Consider the following 26,236-nt stretch of genomic DNA (forward strand, 5'->3'; position numbering starts at 1 on the left):
GGCTGCTGCGAAGGAGATCTTAGTCTCATCACGGCATAGACCCGACTCCAGACACCCACAGGCAAACAGCTTTTACAATTTTCTCTGCTGTATTCATACATCACCCATAAATAACCTCGACTTTTGCCTGACATTGTTTTTCATTTTGCAAAAACAGTAGGCTGTTTTGGATGCTCTTTCTTTTCAAATTTTTTTTTATTTTACTTTTTATTTATTCATGATTGACACATAATAATTGTATATATGAATAGGGTACAATATGATGTTTCGATGCCTGTATACAGCTTTTCTAGCTATTTTGAAATGTGAAGCACAACACTGTTAACCACCTTCTCTACTGTGTTGTGGAACACAGAACACAAACAGTGAGACCGGCTGGCCCAGGGTTCTTCGGGGTTTCTGCTTACAGTGGGATATAAACAGGTGCTTACAGTGGACTACAAACACTACACTGTAACCCAGCAGTGAGCCCACTTCACCCTCACCCTGGCCAGGGGTCTGCCGCCGAACGCCAGCCGTCCCAGGAGGTGAGTGGGGACCCCCTTGTCTAGCGGTTCTGATCGTCTGCGACCCGTGACGCCCTCCTTCCCTGCAAGCCAGGGGCAGCTACTCATTCTCCCTTGGTATCTGTTGACCACCTGCAGCAGGTGTCTTGCAGCCTTGGCCCCTCAGACAGGCTCCCGGAACTGAGGGGCAGCGTGACACATCCCTCCCCACGTCAAGGTAATTGCAGACTATGGTGGACTGAGCAAAGCAAGTGTTTTTTTGTAACGTTAGGAGTGTCATACATTTGACGATAGAGCTAAGAACCTCGCGGAGTAAGAGGAAGCTTATCGGAGGGGAGAGAGGGGAGGGGCATCGCCAACAGTGTTGCTGATGGAGGCAGCTGAGAAGCGTGAATGGGCCTCCAGAGACAGGGACCTGCAGACAGACACACCCTCCGTGTCCTCAGCCAGGTACATTCAGCGTCACCCCTCGAGAACATGCATGTTCCGCCTAGGATGGGGGAGTTGAAGACAGAGATCTCGTGACCTCCCCCTGCAGGAAATATCAGCGAGAAAAGTGGGACAACAGAGACGTGTGCAGTGACTTAAACCAGGGACCAGAGGAGAGCACAGAAAGTCCTCAGGTGTGTGTGCTGAGTGGGCTATTTTTGGTGGCTTTTAAACTAAAAAAAAAAAACAAAAAAATGGCAGAACCATCAACATAAAAATCAATCTTTATGGGTGTAGCTATTTGAGAAGGAATGATTTATTCTAGGACAAAAGACACAGAATTTTATCTTCAAAAATAAAGAGCAACAAATGCTTTGAGTTGTTTTGTTCTGGCTGTTTTTGTTTATCTTAAAAGTATTGACTGCAGGAAAGATTAATCTACCGACTGGGGGGTGGTTCACTGAAGTAGGTGACCATCGTGCTAGCAGTTTGACAGCAAAGCGCAGGGCTGCCCTGGGGGCGGTGGGTGCTCAGGGACTGAAACAGCTTCCCGAGTACGTAGCTCTGACCATGAGAGGAAGAGGGTCAGGGCTCTTTATGGCCAGTTTCTAGAGAGGCTGTACAAATTATGTGGGAACTTCTAAGTGCAAGGTTTAAAACAGAAACATTATAAGGAAGATCACTGGGAAAAATAAGCTGGGTATTAAGTTTAGTAAGACGCCAAAAAGAGAGAAAGAGAGAAAGATAGATCTAAAAACATACATGGTCATCTAATGAGTGTCACGTGTCCACTGCAGCAAGGTTTTCAAACTGCATTTTGTTACATCCCATAGTATGTCACCCCCTGCCAATGTTCCTCTCCTGGGTTGGGACGGAACAGCAGAGACACTAATCCGGGTACAGTTTGCTGACTCACCCAAATGCTTGTCTTCAGATATTGAAGAAACTGAATTTTCCTCTTAAGCACTCAGATTCCTTTCCTTCAGTGATGATAAGAAGTAACAACATTAATCACCAGTGTTTGCTACTTAATTTTATCTTGTGATCAAACCAGTAAAAGTCAACGTTTGTCAGGGGGGTGTTCATATGCTAATTATGGTAACTTATCGCTGGCCCCTAATTAAGCTGTTTGTTTTAAATGAGCTGGGTTTGGTCTCTAGGCTTTGCTAATAAATTAACTGCACATTTGAATTGTGTAAAATGTAACACTCAAAGTTTACACTCTCTTAATACTGTAAAGTACTGAAATATAGACTCTCTTCTTTCTAAATTATTACAGATCCAAGAATTAGGTTGTAATGTTTATTTATGTTTATTCTAATAAAAACTTAGATCTCATTAATAACAATCTAGTTTTTAGAAACTTCTGTTCAAATGTTATAATATTTTTATTGATATCTCATTGTTATTATACTCATTATCTTGGGTATCGTAACTGCATGTTCTTTATTTGCTGATTATTAAATCACACTACTGTTCTAAAATAACAGTATTCTTGGATATCAGTCCTTGCAAATCTTTATCTAGGAAACTGGTATAATTAGGCATTTGGTTCTCCAATAATAGAATCCTCATTACCCACAAGGGTCTGAACTTATTCTAAACTGTGTCCTTCATATATGGAAACTGTGGTGTAGATTAAACAAATTCCTTTTACATGTGGATAGACATCTACCATTGTGAGGACACCGCCCCTGGCTGGAAACTTGGGGAGGGACACGACAGCCCCGGCAGGGAAGGCGAGGAGCCCCAACAGCACAATTCCTGTCTCCACCAGGAGAAAAATCCGTCCTCAGGAGGAGGAAGTTTTGCCCCAGGAAGCTGGGCGGCTCCTGGGGACTTAGGAATCACTGAAGACCAGAAACTCACTTTTTAAAAAGTTTCCTTAACGCGTGAGTCTCCACAGGAAAACAAGACAGCGAACCCAGCTCTCCGGCTGAGATATCCAAGTGGCATTTACCAAAGCTGATGCAAAGTCTGCATTCTGGGAAGTCAGCCGTGGGCTGCCCGCGGGGCGGCTGCGTCTCCCCCCGGGGGGCTCCGCTATCTTCAAGGGCCAAACCGGCGTCGGGGACGAGAAGCTCAGACAGCGGCTCGGCATCGCTCCGTCCTCAGATGGCAAAGGCAGATGCGGGTGGCAAGAGCTGAGCGAGAGATGAAAGGTTGGTGGCGACGGCCGCTCAGAGCCCGGGAAGGACAGGAATTATCTGATGGCGCCGAGATAGGGGCGGAGTTGATAACCACGCTCCTCCTCAGAAGAGAAGGGAGGCCGCCACTTTGAAGTCACCTCAAGACGGATCTGTCATCTGAGTTTTCACTCACCTAAACCCAAAATTAAAAAATAGTTTTTAAAGTCTCAAAGCTCCTTTTTCCAACAGCAGGCTTTGGTGTTTTAATCAGCCATCTATTTGGGTTTTTTGGCTTGTTATCTATAAATACGTACTAAGTGTCACCAAGATAAAATGTCCCTCCTCCAGCAAGTAGCCCCAGGCTTTGCTGACACACCTGCGGTGCCCACTCGGCCCGCACTGGCCGGGACTGGCTCTCTGACCCCAGCCCGAACCCTGCCCACATTTGTCCCTTTCTCCTGTTTCCCTCTGCGGAAATCACCTCAACCCCAGTGAGCCCCGAGTGAGGACGCCCGGACGTACTTGCTGTTCTACGCTGGTGGCTCCGAGACCCAGGGTGAGACCCCGTCTCGAGAGCAGCCAGGCCGGGCCTCTGCGCTCTGCTGGGGGCCGGGGCTGGCGAGGACAGCAGGCTGGCAGGAGGAGTGAAACACGCCTGCTCTGCTCTGGTTCCACACGCACGCCCGCCTTGGTCCCCGTCCCCACGGGCTAGAAGGCAGCCCTGTCCTGGGGCTGAAGGTCTCCAACTGCTCAGGTGCCCGAGAAGCTACACAGCAAAGACCTTCTAGAACTTTACAGTCTCCAAAGAGCACTGTACGCTGTCAGCGTTTCTTCATGTCTTGGCCACCATCCATGCACAGCTCACACAGTTACCCACAGGGACAGAGCTGTCAAACGCTGCGGGCCAGCCATGCACACGCTCTTCTCCGATAAGAAATTGCTATTTCCTCACCGACATCATCTTGCTAAAAGGCCAGTGAAAGAATGATGAGGGCAGGTCATAGATATCTGAGGAGACTTTACAAGAAGGAAAATACACAGAATGAAGAACAGACCCCCCACTGAATGTTCGGTGCAGCGGGAATACCCTCAGTCTGGCTCTCAGAACTGCGTGTTCCCCGGGAGCGTGATCTGAGACCGGCGGGGGAAGGGGTGTGTCGTTTCCGTGTGGCCCACGGGAGACATAGGAGGGTTTGGGGCAGGTCAGGAGGAGCAGATGGAGATCGGCAGGAGGCCTCTGTCGCCCTTCCCCGTGTGCGTGCTTGGGGGTGAGGAAGTGCGTGTGGGGGTTATAAGCCATTTATTCTCAAACCAGTCTTTTTGTACTTCTTATTTAAACGTATTTTGTTTTTATTTCATAGGTATAACATACAATCATACGGTGAAGAGTGCAAATTTTAAGCGTGCATCTCAGTGTATTTTCACCACTGTACACACGTGTATAACCACCAATGACCCAGGCGTAAGAAACTTCCAGATTCTCACAGCCTCCCGTCCAGCCAATAGGACCCATCCCCCTGGCGACCTCTCCGTGGGGTAGACCCACCTGCTTTGGACCTCCCACACCTGGGATCACACATGCACTGCGTGTGGCTGGCTTCCTTTGCTCAACAATCAGTTACTGAGGCATTTTGATACAGAAATTACAAAACCGGGGCTTTTGCACACGAAGAATGCTCGACCAGGAGTTCCCACGTAGGAGCCAAGAGCTTCATGAATAGAGGCCAGCGTGCAGGTGCGGACAATAACGAAAAGCAACCTGTGCTGTCACTGATGGTCACACCCCCGGCCCCAGGGTCTTCCCTCCCCTCAACCCTGCCGGGTGGTGCAGACCTTTCTCTGCTAAAGTCTTTAATTTAAACACTGTTTGCCTCAGAACAAACCCAGAAACCCTGGGTCAGTTTACACAACTCGGGTTCACGTGTTTTGTAGCTGTTTCCTTGATTGTTAACAGAATGTTAGTTGTTCTTATTCTTAGACATCAGAGAATGGCATTAATCTGAGGGGACAGTGTTATTTTTGGGGAAAGTTGACAATAATAGCTAATTTGACTTCATTTTAACTTTTGGAAATATAAACAATAATTTGAAGAAAATAAGAAAAGAAAATAATCTTAGGCTGAATGGCTTTCTGGAGCCTACAGAAGTGTGGCACAGAGCAATTTCTGGGTCAGAATGAATTAGAGTTTGTAATGCATTTGTCCATATTGAGGAAGCATAAGAAAGAAATGAGGTAATTTTGTCAGGGTTTGATGCTCATTGTTCACGGAGACAAAATGCACGTTATGTCTTTGGCCATAAAATAAAATAATGAGGCAATATAATATATTCCAAGCCGCTCTCCTGACTGTGAGCTCAGTGCCCCAGTTGTGTGTATTTAATGATGCTACAGGGCTGGTCACTTATTTTGAAACGGTATTTGCAGACAATCAGGCCGATTCTTTGCAGTGTGCTGTGGTTTACTACCCCCAAATGAAGGGCGAAAAGAAATCTCTCTACACTGCCAGAGTGGGTGTGTCCCGTGCCAGAACCACCTTCCCCGTGGACACCCCAAAGAGCATCTGCTCTGGGCCCCGCAAGCCCCGCAGCTTTTGGGACAGCAGGTAAACTCTGTGGCATTTCCACCCGTCTCCTCTTCATTCAACTCCAGTCCCTTGTAACTGTTTAACAGTAATTGGCTTCCAAACTCCAAGAAAGAAAACTAAATAACATGATTATGCTCATGATAAACATAACAATAATTATTAAATCTTAATACATTATTTTGTTGAGTCTTTAGAGCACAAGAAATCAGTTAATTTTGGTCAAGAGGAAAGGGAAAAAAGCTTAGATCTTTCCATCTCTGAAATTAGCCTTCTAAATCACTCAAACGCACCTTTAACACACACTGATGGCTTCCTTATGTGTTGTTTCCACATAAGCAGCTAATATAACCTTAATTATCTTGTTTCTATTTTTCTTTTAAATTTTCTAAGTGTGTCTGATCTTCATCACAACTATCGTAATTCCCCAAATAAATGTGTTTCCACCTTAGTGATTGGCTCCTCTGAAATGTGAAGGTGATATTCCCAAGGGCCATTGTCCACAGCTACTCCTGTTCCAAAGATCTTTCCGTGTCATTTGCAATCCTCACATGAGCCCGCGAGCCAGGCACTCCCTGGTGTCAGGAGTTATGACAGACGATGCCTGCCCTGACAATGTTCACAGTTCAGTCAAGGAGAGAAGTGGTCTTGGTCAGTTTTGACTATTGTAACAAATTATCAAGGCTGAGAATGGGGTAAGTTAAACAACAAACGTTTGTTTTCCACGGTTCTGGAGATGGGGGGAGTCCACGGTCAAGGTGCCTGCTGAGCCAGGGTCGGGTGAAGGACCCTTCCCGCTTTGCCGAAGTCAGTCTCTTGCTGTCCCGTGTACGGCAGGTCTCGTGTCCCTTCCTCTGTTTATAGGGCACGGTCCCTAATGCAGTCTCCACCTCATGGCCCAGTCATCTCCCAAGGTGCCAATCTCCTCCTAATACCATCGTACTGGGGGTGAGGCTTCAACATGTAAATTTTGGGGCAGCACAGATGTTCAGTCCATACCAGAGGTTTAGGAATAGATATATTCAATACACAACACTAAAAGTGCTCCAAAAGCTGAGTTCTGCACGTGGAACTGACAGGCACTGAGATCAGTAGTTCTCAACGCGCAGTCCTGAACCCATGGCTCCAGAACTTGCTAGAAACGCAAACACCAGACCTGGTCCCAGACCTAAAGCATGGGACATCCTGGGAGTGGCCCCAGCAGCCTGCGTCCAACAAACGCTCCAGGTCAGGCACCATGTGTATCCCGGGGAAGCAGATTGTCCAGGATGGAGGGACCTGGGGCAGCCATCACTAGAGGAACTTCCAGGATTGTGAACTTCCTATCAGACCAGGGACAGAACAGTGCTGAGGGTGTTTCGGGTGAAGAGGCAATGGCAGTAACTCATGAGGGAAGCTACTGGGTTGTGCTGGTAACAGAACACCATGCAATTTGACTGGGGCAGAAGTCACATGCGTGGGAACCGTGGCCACACTGCGGCGTGGCCGTGCTGTGGGTCTTGCAGTCGAGACTGATCTGTTTAACCCAGTTTAGTCGCCACTTGGGCGTTATTGACGGTTCGATGGTGTAGTCATTACCCTGCTGCACAGACGATTTTAATTCCCTCAGTAACAGTTTCAGACCATTTGGCAAAAACGGAAACAGCAAGATGCCAGAGACCCTCAAGCATTTCTGGAGATTTCTGTCCTGTGCATTCGACATTTGAGCATGTGAATGAGATAAACATGAGTGATTTGGGCATCTTGGGATTCAAACTGGATAGTGTGAGCATGCTGTAGCACTATGAGAGAGGATGGATGTTTTATTCATCAAATCATGATTTTTAACATTATTAGAAAACCAAAAAAATCTCTGTTTTGTGATCCTGTCCAAATCCACTTTTATGCAATAAAATATTATATTAATTTTAGCATTATGTCTTTTAATATTGAACTTCTTAGACATATTTAATCACAAAGATGCCTTTGTTTGGGGAGGATTACAAAAGGGCCCTGTTACCTGTAGAAATGACAATACTACCTGTTCTCAGTAAAATAATGAGAGAAATAGACCCTCACTAGAAAAGAAGCCAAAATTTTGCAATACTGAGGAGATATAAAAATAAATCTATAGTCTTATTAAAAGTATATTTTTCTCTTTTCTCCAGGATTTCAGATAATTACTCACTGTTGAATGAAAAGTTAATACATAAGTCTATTTTCATATATTTATAGGAAAATATAAATTTTCATGTATTTATATGAAAATATAAATTTAATATATAAAATAACATATATTTAACAAATGCAGAGTATTTTCATATAGTCTTGTATTAATCTATAATAGTAAACATAAGAATGTCATCCTGTAATAGCAGTAAGAATTACTCATCATGAAGTGATAACCAAGGCATTAGTTTTCAAAAACATTTCTACAGCACACTTTGGAAATTTATATTTTCATGCATAAGAACACATGGAGTTTATCAGCACAAGTGCAAGGAAAAAGAAAACCTGTCGTTGAAAGCGAGTGCTAACAAGCAAAGTATCGTGAACATGCCATTCTTGGTGGGAATTGTATATTTGCAGATTCCGTAATGAGTTACCGTTTTGGTGCCGTCTCTGCAGACGCACAGTTTGGTGCACCTTGAAACTGCATCTCCTGGAAAGGAAGCAAACCCTCCTCTGCTAACAAATAATATGATTTCCTAAGAAAGGGGAAATAACTATTCTGAACATTTCAATTGTCCATAAAGTTGCTCAAACCTTTAAATAACAACTTTAATTAGAACATTGGAAGCGGCTGAAGATCTAAGTTGGCTGCAGTTTCAAGAACATGGCAACATAGATGCACTGAGGTTTGGAACAGCACCGTGCTCTGACGAATTTTTTCACTCCTCAGGCCGCAGTGAGAAATCGCCTGGCGCCAGGCGGAGAAGCCCTGGGTAGGGTCGGCCGCCAGCCGGCTGGTGGTGGGATACAGCTTCGTCCCAGAGCTCCCGAATGGTGATGCGTTTCTATAATCTTATATTCTAGACTCATCATAAAAGTGCACACGCACACATACACACACATAATATAGATTGAGCAGAACATTGAAAAGAAATATGATAAAGTGATCGCATTATAGCTTTTCAGTTAATTAAATATAAAGATGAATGTCGGGGAACATGGATTTTTCTTATCACATTGAAACCAGCCTCCAGGTTCTTTAATTTCAGACATCAGGAAATGCAGAATTCTCTGTGATGAACAATAATTTTAGTGACATAATAAAATCGCCGTGCATTTACATACTGTTTTTACACCGTGGGCTTGGCAAACACAGCCTAACGCCAGGCTGCTGAGTTGGCCACAGTTTCTGCTTCATTTAGGAAATACTCCTTTGTAAGTACCAAAAAGAAGTATAATTTTTAGAATATATGATGATAAAAGCAGGTGAGCGGAGGGTAAACGTAAGTCTTGCTGATAATTTTCTAGGAAGACCAAATATGCAATTATGCATTTCTTTATATAAACAGTGGCTCGTAGGTTCTCTCCTATTCATCCGTTTATCTAGGCGCTCGGCAAACCTCCATTGAGCGTCTCCCGCAGGATGGAGACTTTATTAACGTGTAAGGCAGGGCACAGCGGCTGCCGCAAGAACAAAACAAAACAAAGCAAACGACAAAAGAAACACCTGCAATTCAGGGTTAGGGAAACAAAGGGAGGGATTTTCCTCCAGTTCTAGTGCCCCCGCCTGAGTCACTGGAGCTCAGGTCGCTGCTGTACACAGACATTTGGGGACCCTATGACCCCCGAGGGCCTCAGCGTTCTAGAGGACAAGGGGCCCCCGCATAAGACAACTCGCGCTCCCCCGGGCCCGCAGCCCCAGCGGCGTCAGAGCAAAGCTCGGCCCGAGGGGCTTCAACAAGCTCCAGTAGGGTAACCGCGGCACAGGCCACGGGCTACGGAGGGCGGCCCTGCCCTCTGCCGCGGAGCACTACCCCCTGCGGAGGACGGCTCCTGGTGAGCTCCGGGGCGTCGGTGGCCCTGACTCTGCGTCCCCAGGGGTCGCCGGGCCAGCACTGCCCAGCACGTGGCCGGGCGGACGGACCCGTCAGAGAGGACAGTGGCCCAGCCAGGACCAGGCTCCGACAGCGCCAGAACGGCAGCAGGTGGCCTGCGTGCGTGTCGCCTGCGCCCACCGCCGCGCCACCCCGCGCGGCCACAGCTGCGGCTGCTGGGAGAACCGAGCCCGCGTCCGACGCGGGGGACCAGGGCCCGGTGCGGTTGCCCGCAGTGCCTGGGTGCCCGGTGCCGGCTTAGCCGACCCGCAGGCGACGCTGGCGGGCTTTGTGTCCCGCTGTCCCGGAAGGGCAGGGGCTGCTGGGGACAATGTGCGCTCACGGGCGGGCGGTGCGAAGGGTCCGACCGCCGGGCAAGGCCAAGAAGGATGACCCGGGCGCGGGGGCCAGGAGTCCGGGCGGGGCGCGGGCTCCCAAGGTCTCCGTGACCAGCGCTGGCGCCACGGACAGCGCCCGTCGTGCACCGGACGTCGAACCACCAGGGGCACAGACGACTGGACCAGCGGGTGTGAGCCCCCTCCGTCACGGTCACGTGGTGCTGCCACCACCCCCCCACACGACAGGGCCGCCGTGGGACAGGGAGGGGGACCACCCCTGGGTCACAGCGTCAGCTCTCGCTCTCCGGGTGGCCCACCTGCCTCTGCCTCCCAACGCCCAAACTCCAGCGGCGGAGACACACGGGGCTCTTCCTGCGGAACCGTCACCTCCGGGTGACTCTTCCAAGACAGGCCCTGCCCCCGCTCCAGACTGAAATACGCGGGTGTCCCGGGGTGCGTCCTCTCGCCCCAGCCCAGCCCGCGCCCAGAGCCTCTGCAGCGTGGGGACACCGCACGGAACCGCCACCTACCGGGAGTAGGGGGGTCACTGGTCCCTGAAAGAGACGTGGCAGGAGGCACCTCGCCATGGGCCGCTGGGCCCCGCGGGCACTGCCCCACCGGGGTCCCGGGGTGTCAGGTGGGGTCGCGGCTGCGAGGTCAGTTTGAGGGGATACGGGCAGCGTCACAAGGATGTTGGGGGCACCCAGAGCAAGGACCCCTGGGTGCTGCTGCGACCAAAACAAAACATACACGTTACAGACCATGATGAGAGGGAGAGAAATGGGGGCAGGTGGGGAGGGGAGAGAGAAAGACATAAATAAGTGGAGACAAGTTCTCTGTTCCTGGATCGGAAGTCAATGCTACTAAGATATTAATTTCTTGCAACTTGATCTATATATTTAACACAATTGATCACAAGCCCAGCCAGCTATTTGTAGCTATTGACAAAGTGATCCTAAGCCGAGGTGGAGAAGACAAAAGACCTAAGGCAGCCAACACCGTGAAGAAAAAGAGCAGGGTTGGAGGACGCGCACTATCCGGTTTCAAGACTTACTGTGAAGCTAAAATAGTCAAGCTATTGTTTCTCCATTGAACTGCCTTGAACTCCTTTGTCAAAGATCAATTGACGTGTTTGTGCGGCTCTATTTCCAGGCTCTCTATCCGGTTGCATTGATCTATTTGTCTGTTCATTTGTCTGTTCTCTCTGTTACTGTAGCTTCGCAGGACGCCTTCCCTTTCCACTCTTGGACACGCGCCCTCAGCCCTCGGGCTCCGAGTGTTACTCACATGGCAGCAAACCGCCTTCGCGGGTGTGACTCAGTGAAGGATCCTGGGATGCATGTTGTTCCGTGCTGCCCGGTGGGGCCTGCGTGTGACAGGGATGTCATTCCGTGCTGTCTGGCGGGGCCTGCGTGTGACAGGGATGTCATTCCGTGCTGTGTGGTGGGGCCTGCGTGTGACGGGGACATCATTCCGTGCTGTGTGGCGGGGCCTGCGTGTGACCGCGATGTCATTCCGTGCTGCCTGACGGGGCCCTCACACACAAGGGCTTTTACAAGAGGGGGCAGAGGGAGGTCTCACTCCCAGAGCAGAAGGGAAGTGAGGACAGAGGGGACAGAGATCAGAAGACGCTGGCCTTGAGGACCGGAGTGACATGGCCTGGGCCCGGGAATGCTGGCAGCCTCCCAGAGCGGGGAGAGGCAGAGGTCAGACTCCCCCTTGGCCCCCAGAGGAAGGACGGCCCTGCCGAAACCCTGACTCTGCCCCGGTCGGTGCCCCGGGAGGCGAGTTGGGGTGGAGTCCGCGACCACCACCCACAGGACCCCGGATAAACGCGCTCCCCTCTCTGAGTCACTCGCCCAGTTATTTCAGGTAACAGTTTGTCCTCCTGAACTTCCAGGGTTGATGAACAGGCTGCAAAATGGGGTGACGTGTGTGAAAGAGACCCGTAAAGTCTAAGTAAAGAAAAATATTAAAGACAGACGTAAGCTTTCGGTAAACGTGAGACCCCGCGCCCAGAACCTTTGAATGATTTGGACCTGACACACTCAGAAAACAGATGAAGGGAAATCAGGGAGTAACGCCAAGGAGGTATTTGATGTTCTCAACGTTTCCTCTAACTCCCCTTTTGCCGGGCTGCTGGGGGTGGCAGGTGCCGCCCAGAGAGCAGCGACGGTTTGCAGCAATATTGGGGCCATCGGCCAAGTGGGTGGGCGGCTGGCAGGATCAACCCAAAGTCAGGCAAATTTTCTTTCAATTCTTTTTAAGGTTTTGGCCAATATTCTATTTATTTATTTTTTTTGAGAAAGTATATATTTTTGAAGACATACTGATTTAAATATTATACCTATCTGTTTGATCTCTAATCCTTGGTTTCTTAAGACTTGGATTATGTTTTCTTCCTTTTGTAATTGTTTTCTTTGGAACCCAAATGTGAGACTGTCACGTGGTTCACACTAAACACGTACTCACCGACTTGCACCAAGAGGGGCCGCGGTTCCGTCAGTGGGAGCATTTCTCCACCTGCCAAGAGGGCGTCACTGGCAGCCATTAATGACAAGTGCTCCAGTTTGTCACAGTCCTCTCGCTCTCTCAGGGAGGGGTCTTCTGCTCTTTCATTTCATTTTCTGTGTTTGGGGGAGGGGAATTGAGACTGAAAATCAACCAGACCAGCCACATTGTCAGTAGTTAGTTGAACAGATTTGAACAGAAAGAGGAAGCTCAGCTCATCCACCGCCCGGGGGGGATGTTATCTTAACATGACAGATACGTTTTCCCAAACTTTTCATCTCTGTCATCATCTCTGAGAACGGAGCATGAGGTTTCATGTGGCAGGAGGCAGTCGCAGCTCGGGAAGTGGCCGTGGGGAGGGCTCAGCGGTTACCGGGGCTCGGAGCGACGCTTTGTCTTGGTCATTAAGCGAGAGGGCGGGGCGACCGCAGTAATTAAAAGGCTCCATCCGCTCGAGTCTGGAGGGCTCCCGCAGGCTTGTGCTGGCCAGACTGCTCCGGGTGGGAGGGACGGTTCCAGCTGGGAGAGGTTTTTAAAGTTTAACTTGAAAACATGCTTGGAGCCTCTGATCCCATCGGGTGGCTACTCTCAAATATGGTCTGCCACCATTAGCTGATCCGGGGATAATTTGTCTGCTCTTCGACAAAATGAAGTGAGGATCCAGGCTTTCCCGGCAAGGATTAGCAGGCTACAGGGCTGGGAAAAGAAAATTAGCACCTGCCGGGGAGTTGCACTTGTTCCTCCTGTTTTCAAGAAAATACTATCTGTGTGCACTTTTGTCGAAACCAGACTCTCTAGTTAATTGCAGAAGTGGCCTGTCACAGCAGGGTGTCCAGGCGGAGGCTGGGGGCAGTGTCCATCCCAGACTTTCTCAGGGAGCAGTGCACGCGAAGGACGGGTTCCTTAACACGCGCAAAGTCCCTTTTCCTTCTCTATGCTTTGTTTGCTTAGGTGAAATTACGACACTGGATGGGAGCCCACATTTACTCCTTCCGGAACACTCCGGATGCCCCAGAAGAAATGTGTCGGCACTGGATGTAGGAAGATGAGCCACTGTCTTTTCTCTCAGTCTATTCAGGCGCCCACGCAGGGCTCCCCGCTCTTCACAAACACTGCCGTGTGCAAGGTGAGGCTGTGTAGACGTGCTATGCCGCAGAGGAATCAGATACTTAAGGGATGCAAAGTTAACTGACCTAATTTTACAGTTCACATGATTTGCATCAGCGTGTGTTTGCTGTGCAACAGACAACCCCAAACTGTCAGTGGTATACAGAAATGAGCGTTTGTTTTTCTCAGACCTCTGGGTTGGGCTCGGTTGGGCGAATGGGGTGGTCTGGCAGAGGCAGCCCAGCTCCGAGTGCTCTGCGTGCTGGTCCCAGCGTTATGTTCTGCCCATGGTTGTGGGAGAAGAGTCGATAGGGACTTGGGGGGTCTGTGGCATTTGGTGCAGTCCCACTTCCTCATTCTGTCGACCAGATCAATTCGCATGACCCATGTGGTCATGTGACTCAGAAACGTCCTCTGCCCCTCAGGGAAAGGAAGCGCGTGGCCCCATGGAAAAGGGGCATCAGGGCAGGTGGGGGGACCCGATGAGGCCCTGTGGCACGTCGTGTGTGCGGCCGTCTCCTCAGTGGGACGCAGACCTGAAGTGGACACCAAGTCACGTCCGACGCCTTCCCCACATTCACAGGGTTATGTTAAACCAGGGGTGAGGCCATTTCAGCAAGGACAAGACACTGGAAATGGCAGGTCTGCTGACGCTGACACAGTGGGGGACCATGCCCTGGCATTCACCCGTGTGACCAACGCTCTGGGTGGGTGGGCCACACCGTGTTGAATTCACACGGGCGGAGGAACGAAACCCACAGAAAATGCGTGTTTTAAGATTCTCTTGGACTGAGGCTGGCGCTGTATGTCATTTGCTCTCAGCTCATGGTTCATGTGAGTACGGTATACGTAGTATTGGTAAAAAATGATTGGTTTTATGATCTCTTAAAGCCACACCGTTTATAAAATATACTTATTTTTACATTTGAGATAACAGACCATACTCCAAGTTTTCTTTCTTGGATTATCCATTTATAACCTTTATATGAGTCAAATATTTTTCTACTTTTTGCTTCCGTTTGATTGTGTCAAGATGATTTAACATAACTTTATATTCTCTACTTTTGGACAAGATCAATGTAGATGTAGAAATTTTATTTAAAAATCACCTGCTTTTCCCTCAAAGTGTGTTATTATTCTGCTTCTCAAGAGCTGTCTTGTTATAGTTTTTCACTTTTTTTCTTCTGCAATGAGCAACATCGTCCCATATGTGGCAATGAATAACTAAATAATTGACAAAAGCTTCAAACATACTTCATTAAACATGTATAGCTTCGTCGCTGAAGTCATTAGCAATCGCTACTCACACACAATAATGTTTTTAAAATAACCTCTTTGATTCCGGCACATTAATCTGGGAGACAGGAGATAGTATCGTGCTCAAGTGTGGACCCTAATCGTACTCCCAAGCCTTCCTTAAACCTCAAACTTTTCCCTGCAAAGGACATTTATGAAGTTTTAACTTCATCAGACTCTCGAACAGATTAATTGTGACAACTCAGAATGACTCAACATAGGCCAGCAATAGCCACAATATAATTACCTCTGTAATGTGCACTATCTAAAAGACACCCTTACTTATATGCCTCTCCTGTATTTGCTCTTTGTCACAATGCAACTCTCTGGTTCCTTGGATAGGAAAAAAAAGAAAAAGAAAAAGAAAGAAAAAAGAAACAAAGTTACAGCGTGCTCCAGTAAACACTTCATTTTAATGTGGTACTTTGCAAGATCTATTAACTCTTCCACTGAATTGCCATTAACATCAACACGCATCGTCAGATGTAGCTAAAAGAATCTCTCTTTTATTTTTTTTGAAATATTACAGGGGTGTAAATGCTTCGATTGCATATATTGCCTGTGTGCCCCCTGAGTCAGAGCCACAGGCGTGCCCAACCCCCGACAGCACGCATGCACCTGTTGTGTGTGAATTTGCCCCTCCCCTGCCACTTCCCTGCCTGACCACAGTGATGCCCCCAAGGCTGTGCGTGCACCAGGATGCTGTGGCATCTTCCTCCTCCTCTCTGTGAAACCCCATTCTCCCGACTGGGTGACACATCTGCTGGAACATTTGTGCATTTTGGATAATTTTCACTTGACGGCAAGAGTAAAAAGCTACAGAAACAATGACTGGGACCCATCATGTTGAGAGACAATTGTCATGGATCTTGCATGCCTGCCTGGGTGGAACCTTCTGGGCAAAGGCCTATCTGAACAACACATACGCCTTGGAAACTGGAGGTCCTGCATCCCTCTGGGAGATTCAGGTTACGCATCCTTTGGTGGGGAACCCCCAGGGGGATAAAACTAGAGATCCACACCCTCTTCCAGGGCGGAGGTTGGCTCACAGTGCAGGGCACCAAGTCATCGCTCCCAGAAGGAGTGGTCGGGTGGACGTGACCACGGTTTAATGGACTCAGGGCTCCCATGGCACGGTCCGCGGCACTCACAGGCAAATGCCGTGCCCTCAGCACATCGCCTTGTGGGAACAGGGACATGGGAAACCAACGCGGGTGATTGTTCAGCTGCTGCTCTTTGCTGTGAGTGACACACAATTCCTGTCTCTGCCCCCCCCCCCCCCCCCCGGGATCTCAGGTCTCCTGTCAGAATACGGGCAGGAAATTGCAGTAGCCTAACTCGCTAGCAAGTAGGGTAAAATCTCAGACCCTGTACAGTCTGAGACTTAACACATTTCTAAACAAGTAAAACAATGCATCTACAGCAAAATATAAAAGACACGGAGTATCTAAATCCCACCTAGTGAAAAAGCAAAAAAGATTCACTTCCATTTCTGTGACTAAAAACATCATACCCATTATGGATATGACCAGAGGAGTTTAAACATTATTCAAAACCTCTCGACAATTTCTATGCTAATTATATTTATGACTCTGCCTACTAAGCAACTTTTCATGCAATAGAAGAAATTAGTAAAAAGGTTGCTTGGAGAAGGCATTGTTGAGGTCAGGATTTGAAAATAGCAAATACATCGAAGGAAGGAAGCAAATCAGGAGCCAGTATATCTAAATTAGGATGTCAAGACAAGGTTAGGAGCAGAGGTCAAAATCCCCAAGTGCCGTAATTCAGACATTTAAGCTGCCACATGACAGGGCTTGCAAAGGAGACGATGGCAGAGCAGAACCACCAGGACCTAAGAGTCAGCAGCGGCCGGCAGGTATCGCACCACCTCCTAGCGCTGGCCCCTTAGTGACCGGGTCAAACACGAGCAAAGCTGCAATCACTCCTTCCCGCCCACCTGCTACCTGAAGTCAGCAACTGAGGGACATGACCTGAGTTCCACCTTTACGCTTTCAAAAAGGCATTCGGATTTCTGATCTAGCTGATTAAGAGGAGTTATTCTGCAAGTATTACTATTACTATATAGTCTTAACTTAAAATCCAATAAAGCATTTTCAAGCACCTGGGAAAACACTGACGTTGTGTTATTTAATAGCGTGCTACATTTCCTCTTGCAAATACAACTGTACGTTTATCTCACAGGAAATTTGCTTTCATTTAGAAGTTACTTTATAAAATTTGCTTATAAGATTAACTAGAACCTGAGTCATTTGTTTTTCACAATTCCTGGCTCTGAAAAGCAGCATTGTGTAAGGAAATGAGTTTATTTTCAATCATGAGAGCAGAAGTTCCAACTCAGTGAACGTAATGGAAAAAAACCCAACAATTTGTTTTTGCAGCACTTTCTTGAGATTTTAATATCCACATATTTGTCCTTAATTTACCTCGAATGCTGAAAACTTTTTAACATTCCGGTGCTTCTGCATGAGCGGCTTTATTTTCTAGAAAAAATATGGTTTTTGAAGCGTTTTGTCATATCATTGTCTCAGCAGCAGATTCTCATAGCTTCGATTGTTTTTCAAATTTCATCACATTGCAAATAATTGTCTTAGAAGGTAATAATAGCTAAGGTTTATTTATTGGCTTTTGGGCCAGGCACTATTCCAAGGGTTTTATGTTTATTATCTCCTTTATTCTTCTCAACAATTCTAGAAGATGAATATCCCCATTTAACAGAAGGAGAATTTGAAGCACGAGATGTCAAACTTCTTGGTCATACTCACAAAGGCAGTTTTGCAAGAATTGACATCTCAACCAAAGTCAGACCCCACTCCTGGCTTGTAATCACCACTGTCTACTTTCTCACTCCGGGTAACTTAACTTCAGCAAACGCTTCTTAATCTGCTATCAGTCCCCCCCACAGCCGTCTAATGACAAAACTTGGATTATACAAACAAAAGCCTACATGAAACAGGCACAGATAAAATAGGAAAAATAATCTCACTCGCATTTAAAATAATAAACACAATTGGAAAACATTTGCATGGATTATTTCTTGAATAAGGAAGCTTTTATTTTTTATTTTATTTAATTTTTTATTTTTTTGAGGTTGCGCAGGCTAGAGTGAGTGCCATGGTATCAGCCTAGCTCACAGCAACCTCAAACTCCTGGGCTCAAGGGATCCTCCTACCTCAGCCTCCCCAGTAGCTGGGACTACGGACATGCGCCACCATGCCTGGATAATTTTTTCTATATAGATTTTTAGCTGTCCAAATCATTTCTTTCTGTTTTTGGTAGAGACAGGGTCTTGCTCTGGCTCAGGCTGGTCAGGAAGCATTTTTTTAAAAGACCTCCCAATCAAAGTTGTCAAATAATATTGAAAAATCAGTGCCATTGAGACTGCCTTTTGCATTTGTGAATTTTGGGGGAGCTCATACCACTAAAAGTGAATGGTTAGGATATGCTGGAAGCAGAATTCAGAGACCAATTCGTAACTCCAAGGCATATCCATTAGGTTCCCATGGCCCGTCATGTGACAGTTCCCTATGCCAATGAACGGAGCCCAGATCCATGTGGTTATTAATGTTAATGCCAGGGTTGAAAATTGTGACCAGAAGCAAACATTTATTTAACCAACCAATTAGGAATATAAACTTGAAAACCATCTAAATGCTCAGTTTCAGTTACTTACATGACAAAAATTGCAAAGTTTTAAGGCAAAAATGTGTTCTTTGCTCAATGTCAAATTAAGTGTAAGTTGAAACTATTTCAGAAAACAAATACAGTACTGGTTTCAGAATCTGATTAAAAAAAACAAAGATACTGTATCACTTAAGATTATAAATCTTAACAAATGTAAATGGATGGAGTCTCCCACCAAAATTATGTCAGATTTATTCTATAAATGGAAAGATATTTCCTAGGAAACATCATAATATTATTAGACTTATCAATAAACTAATGGTGAAAAGTTTTACGAACATCCCCCCCACCCCAAATGCCAAAATGAATATTAACATTTATTTTTGTAAAGGTTAAATAAAAATAATAATGGAAAGATCTTTACATGGGTAGGAAGTATTGGAAAAATATTTAGATAAAGGAGTATCTTTATTGCCAGGAAGGCAAAAAATTTGAATGGGAGGAATCTCTGTACCATTGGGAGAACTTGAGCTGTGCTTTGGGACCATGAATGAACCCAGCAAGTCATTAAAGGTAAATGAAAAAAGGAGCACAGTGAATACAATATTATGAACAATTATAGTTTAAAATAACCCTTTGGCACAGCTTGGAGGTCCCGTGTCTACGTTTTAACAGCTTTGGATTTTTCCCCACTTGAAATGACTGTGGAACCATAATAAACAATAACTTTTATGGGAAACAACATCTGTCCTTTCTCCTGACATTTACTTCTGCCGGATGATTCAGATATTAGCACACACTTCTCAATAATTTGTAATTATACACCCTTTGCAATTATTTTACAATTCTGCTCCTCCTGCATGTTCCAAATCTTATGCAATGTTAATAGTTCTTCATGAAGACAACTTAAAAAAAGTAAGCAATGTGAAGAGTTCGGCAACATCTTTCTTTTCATTACATTGAATTTTAAATATTACACAAGATTTTTTGTTTTAAATCTGTATAAGTAGGCTGGATAAACAGTATTTTATTTGGACTGAAATATCAGGCATTGACCCTAAATATATTTTCAGAACAGCCTGCATATGTTTTACAAAGTTGACAGCGAAGGTTTAATGAAATTCATCTGACAGTGCATTGTTCTTCCTCTCTGATGATATAATAACTCTGACATTTTTGTTTCCACTTTCAAACTGGGTTTCCACGTCCCTGGAGGCCTTTCCATATGATGCTCTGACAACCACTGATGTCTCCGACAGGAGGGTTATTGCTCCCGAGGGGGCTGACGGTTGCTCTGGACGAGGTGTTCCGTGGGTGCCTCCCAGGCTAGAAAGACAAGAAAAATGGGTCAAAGAAGGCAGTTGAGTTTTGCTTTCTTATATCCCTTGGGAGAACATCTGAGGTTACTCTCCTTACAGCCCCTGCCTTTCCAAGCTGGACCTGCCTGACCCGCAGCAGGGGGTAGACCCCAGGTCTTCCTTTCCTGCCCAAAACCGTAGCTCAGGGGCAAAACTCACATCCCTGTGATGGGCCTGACTCCGTCCCAGAGAGAACCACGTCTTCAGGAACAGAAGAAACGAGAAAGAGGAACAACCTGACGTCTCCCGACTGCCTGCTAATTACGCCACAACAATTCCTATTTTTCTTTGTCCCCGTAAAAGCAGGTGGCCACCTGGCCTGGTGCTGGCATCCCCCTTCTCTTTCTTCGGGATGCCACATCCTCGCCGCTCTCTGCCCCAACCCCACCCCAATCTCTCTGTCCTTCTAAAGGATCAAATAAAGTTTACTTTTGTATCTTAACCTCTGTATGAGAAATCTTCTCCATGAGCACTGTGAGCGCCCACTCAGCTTTCCAGCCCACCATAAAGGGGGAAAGTATTTGCCAGCAGTACCAGGGGCTCGCGGGTTGGACGGAACCCGAGGAACAGGCAGGAGAATGGAAGGGCAGCCCCAGACTGGCCGGGTTTGGACATCTCTGCCCCGGAGGGCAGGTGCAGGTTCTGTTTCCTTAGCTCATCTAGTCTGAGGATTATACTAGAAAGCGCACAGTCGCCGTGTTCATACACATCTTCCCCCAAAAGGAAAATAGAACATTGGCAGAACAAAGACAGCAAATACCCACTAAAAACAGTGACCAAGTGCGTGCTCCTTAGGAAACACGTTTACTACACATGTTATCTATAATTCTCATAAGAACTTTGCCTGACTCAATGTCATCATCCTTATTTCACAGATAAGAAAACTTTGGCTCAGGGATTTGGTAAATTGGTTCAAAGCGGCATATCTAATTAACAGCAGAATTAGGATTCAAACCCAGGCCTGCCTGAATCCCAGTCAATGTTTGTATTTCCCCCCTAATTTAGCGCCAGGTGTGTCTTTTCTCCTCCATTAATAATTTAAAGCAAAGCTGTGCCCTTCCAGAAAAGGAAACGTAAGTGTAGCATTGGCCCACGTTTAACATGAAGCCAGACGTTCCTATCTTGTAATGCCACACAGCGTGGGCTTGTAGCTATTTGTAGACAAAGGGCCTGGAATTAATTTATTCTTCAAGGAGTTTTCTTCCTTCCTTGGCCGATTGTCCTTCTGTCTGCACCTCTGGGCACGTCCTTTGAATTCTCAAGAGCACGACTTTCTAAGTCACTCAAGCTGCCACCATTCATGAGCTGCCAAAGGCAAAAAAAGTAAACAATTGTACTGTTGAAAAGTTCTGACAATCTGCTTTTTGAGGAAAAGCAAAGCTTTTCATTGTATAGAAGTAAAAGCAAATCACTTTTTGTAGGAAAAAAAAATTCTCAGAAAAAAAGGGTAAGATTGTGCCGTTAACATCTCCATTTTATAAATTTCAAACTTGCCCCTTTTAGCCATTGTTTAGGGCACCAGGCGTAATGTGGAAACGTGTTTAACAGTAGCGTTTGGTACCAAGTATTTAACCCGGCTTTGAAATGGAGACTTTGTTACTGGAAACAAAGTGACTGTTTTGAAATGGAAACTTTGTTACTGGAAACAAAGTGACTGTCTTGAAATGGAGACTTTGTTACTGGAAACAAAGTGACTATTTTGAAGTGGAGACTTTGTCACCAGAAACAAACTAACAGTTGTATCGTGTTGAATACGTCTTCTCAGAAACACAGAATTTAATAATTGAATGCAAAATAAAATTTATGAAACATCATTGAGAATTTTTAAATATAAGTTCCATAATTGTGTTCTACACAAATTATTTACAAATGTAAAGAGAACATATTGCCCAAAGATGCAATTGTTACACTCTGCATCTGCAAAGGACTGTTGTGGAGGACAAAAGGCAAACAGACATCTAGGTCAGAATTATAAAATCACTTGTAAATTCAGTGAGTAAGTTTGTTCCTTTTTATTTATCTTTAAGTATAATTTATTTTTATAACAGTTTCAGATTTCATAAAAGTTGGGAAGGCATCACAGAGGGTCCCGTATACCCAGCACCCACCCCCTCCTCTTATTAGGGCCTTTCGTGAGTTCGGTTCATTCTCACAACAAACGAACCAATACTGAGACATTAATATTGACCAGAGCCGACACTGTATCCGGATACCACGAAATTTTTCCCTCGTGTCCTTCGCTGCCCTGGGATCCCCTCACGATCGCACATGACATTTCCTTAGCTCCTCTTGGCTGTGACTTTCCTTGTTCTTGATAATCTCGACAGTTCTGAGTAGGACTGAGGGCATTCTGTGGGCTGCCCGTGGTGGACACATGTCTGGTGTCTCACTGGCAGACGTGGGGGACGGGGTTTTAGACAACACCAGGGAGAAGAGATGCCTCCTCCATCGCATCCTTTCGGGGGTCTGAGCCCTCCGCGGGTGTCATTCATCCTTTTGTTGTCTTTTTTAAAAGTAATTATAACTTTCTGCCTCTTCCAAGAATCAGTAACGAGACCGAGTGGACACAATATAGGGCAGGGATGGTCCCCGGCATGGCGTGGTGCGGACCCGGCCCTGCTGGCTCTGCCCATGTGCCAGCCCTGCTGTTGGCTCCAGCTTCCCGCAGGGACCCGCATCCAGCCCAAGGGACGCCGTTGGCTGCAGGGAACGCTTGCTCTGCCAAAAGTTCCAGAGAGCTGTAGCCCCAAGAAGCAGCCCTAGCAAACGACAGATGGAAATTAATAGGAAATTACTTTCGCTGCCTTGTCCTCACCATAAGCAAAGAGCGTTACCTCTGGGGACTATTAACCTACTTGAAGGGGCAGGAAGGAGCCCCCTGGGGCTTTGAAATGACCTTATCAGACCTGGGGTGGGGGCTGCTCCAGGGCACCCCCAGACACAATTCATCGAGCTTGACGATGAAGGCCTCTGCAGCTTTCTGCATGTAAGCTACACCCAACCATTTTAAATTTTAAAAATACATTAATAGGTAGGATTCCAGTTCATGCTACAGCAATTCACTGAACCCAAAGACTATTCCCCGACCTTCATGAAATCCCGTGGGAATAAGTGCGTGGAAAATACCGGGCGCTTTGTGATACCAGCAGAGCCGGATGGGACTGAGCTGTGGCTCAGGCTGAGGGCAGACGGCCCAGGACGCGAGTCGAGCTCTTCGGTGAGGTGTCACCAGGCACCCAGAGAACCAGGCAGGAATGAGCAGGAGGTGCCAGCCCTCCTCGGGGGCCACATCGGCGGGCCGAGAGCTGGCCGGGAGACCCCCTGCAACGTGGGGGCTAAACTGCAGGATGAGACGTCACCCATGGAGTCCGCAGGGCGTTTGTTCAGTTGCTCTTTGAATACCGAGCTCTTAAGACAACAGCAGAAACGTGTCTTCAGAGCCCCTGCAGTCACCGTGACGGTGGCTGTGTGCCACACCGTCGGGCAGGGTGCATACTTATCTTCCTGGGTTGTTTTTTCTTTTGAAGAGAGGAAATTTGGTGCTTAATTTTTCACTAAACACATGCTTTCATGTTTCAGCTCATTGCTGCCTAAAGGGCTTATTAAATAAATCATTGTAGGTTTAAACTGTGTATCAGGCGACGATGCCGCTGCGTGGGGCATGTCAGATCCTCCCACACGCACATCAGGGCAGGACCAGCGAAGCTTCCCCTGCCCCCCTGTGTTAGGAGCAGCCGACCCGCAACCTCCGGGTTTCCTGTGACCCCTGGGTGCATCTCACAGCGTCCCACAGGCCCAGCCCACGTGGGACCAGCAAGCGTGGCTGCCGCCCGGACACTTACTGCGGACAGGCCTCCCTGACCCGGCCTGCAGGTGGCCTGCAGTGGCCCTGTGTGGCTGGGTCTCTGCCTTCCTCACCGAGCCCTGAGCCTGCTGCACCGAGTGTGGGGTTAGCGGCCCTGTGTCACCAAAGGACCCAGGGTTAGTGGCACTGTGTCACCAAAGGTCCCAGGGAAGGCAGGGGGCGACAGCCACTGATGACTTTTCAGACAGAACCGACCTGAGACTGGCGTCTCTCTTCACGGCAGAAACCGCAGTCGGCAAGTGGAAATCTACGCCACCTGTTTTTTAAACAAAACTTTAAAGCAGCATTTTGTTAATTTTTTTTTTTAAATGGAGCAAATTCAAAACCAGAAAAGATGTAAGACAATAGGCAGAAACTAAGCAGCACAATAGGCAGAAACTAAGCAGCACGGTTACCCTGTGTGGGGGTTTATTATTGAGAAGTACAGAGACACGTAACCCAAGATTCACAAAGACGCTGTGAAAACAGAGTCCTCTCTAAACAGAGCTGGGGAAAGACAGGTGTGCGTGTCTGGGGCTCTCTAAGCGCTGCAATGTTTCCGTAAGGATGAAGCGTGTGTGCACAAAGCGTGCACGTAAAGTTTGTATGTACAGTGTGGGTATACATACATGCACACACGCAGTGAGGCTCGAATAATGAGCTCACACTTGATTGCTGTTCGGTAAGTTTTCTGGGTTCCAGATCATGACATTTTATGAATTTACAACATTTTAATTGAATTAACGAAATCACAAAAGGAAGTCTGAGAAGAGACTGACCAGACTGTGCCGTCTGGTTCTACTGTGATCTCCTCACGGTCTGTCCCACAGAATGAAACTCACTCTGCAAAGTCCCTACAGATAGTTTTATGGACATCAGCTGTTGTTTCTCAGGGAAAGCGGCCGTACTTCGTTTCCTCCTTAAACTTGCCGCGTCTGGTGAAGGGCTTGTCTCGCGATGGGCCGTCCACGAACACCTGCCCAGGTGGAATCCCGCTGCTGTCCCGGCTGACGGCTAAGTCAGGGCCCTTGTTGAATCAGTGAGCTGGTCGGGTATCAGAAAGATAAAACCCCACGAAAATGAAGTATTAGCTCAGGAAAGTGAGGGGTTAAAACACATGTACTTAGCTGCCTTGCTAAGTTCCAAAATCTTAATATTATTTGTTCCTTGTGCGGAAAAAAAAGGAAAATAAACAGATTATTAGAAACTATATCATTTTGATACCTTATACTTTAAGATGTTGAACTTACAGTAATGATTTACATGACAAAAAAAGTCAAACGCATTTATAATTTTTAGCTTGTTTTGAGGCCAAAACTTCATTGTCCTTAAATGTCTCAGAGACCATACATAAACTATTAAGGGAAAAATATAGTTTTAAAAAGTTAAAATAATAGGTGTTACTCTTATTATTATCACAACTTAAAACCACTTATTAATGATATTAATATTAGATATAAAAATTTGAAGTGTCTAGAAATAGCTTAGGACAGCATTCATATGTTGATTTTCTGTGATGTTTTATGTCATCATGAAGGTTTTTGATGATGATTGGAAATCCTCAGTTAGTTTAAGAAAACTTCAAAGTTAATAAACTATGACCCCACAATATGTACTTCTTGGGTAAATTAAAATTTAAAAGAAAAATTGCAAATGAAAAGATATTTATAAAGTCTATATATGTGTGTGAGTATATATTCCATTGTTCCTTCTTTTCACCTAAAACTAATTATATTGATTTAGTGCAATAAAATTTCCTTCCTATCAATGTAGAAAACCAACCAAACGTATGGCAATATTGACCTGTTTCTCAGTGTTATTAAAAATAAATTATCCTGGAATCTCACTGATGCAAACACAAGGTATTATTGCCTAAAGGGATCACATAAAAGAGAAATATGAAAAGAACCTTATTTCAGAATGGACCTGATCCACAGTAAGAACAAAATAAAAAATAAATCCTCCACATTAACTTAAACAATTTTATTTGACCAATGGATATAAGTTTTAATTTAAAGAGTTTTGAGTTATTGCATAGCAGGTATATAACATACATGCAGGCTCTATGCTGGAAGATTTATTCTACTTCTGATATTCACTCTGAGAAATTCTCAAAAAACGGGGTGCTTTCTAGCGACAGGCAGAAAGAAAGGGGACTGGGTAATATTTTTACTCATTCTGGTGACACTTCAGTGACGATATTCACTCTGTGTTATAGTCCCAGTAAATGCCATTTTCAAAATACAGGCAAGTCACCCTTTATTATCTATATTATAAAATCATGTGTGTCAAACAGAAAAAGCAAACAAAAGACATTCCCAAAGCAAAATCACACACACAAAATAAAACACAACAGAGCAACCACACAAATACACGTGCACCAGGTACGGACGCCGCGTGACGCAGCCGTGGAGATGGATGGGTGGTGAACACAGAATTAGAGGGAGCTTTAGTTTTTTCCATGAGAAAT

This window comes from Lemur catta, chromosome 18 (genome assembly GCF_020740605.2).
Source record: "Lemur catta isolate mLemCat1 chromosome 18, mLemCat1.pri, whole genome shotgun sequence".
NCBI classification, from domain to species: domain Eukaryota; kingdom Metazoa; phylum Chordata; class Mammalia; order Primates; family Lemuridae; genus Lemur; species Lemur catta.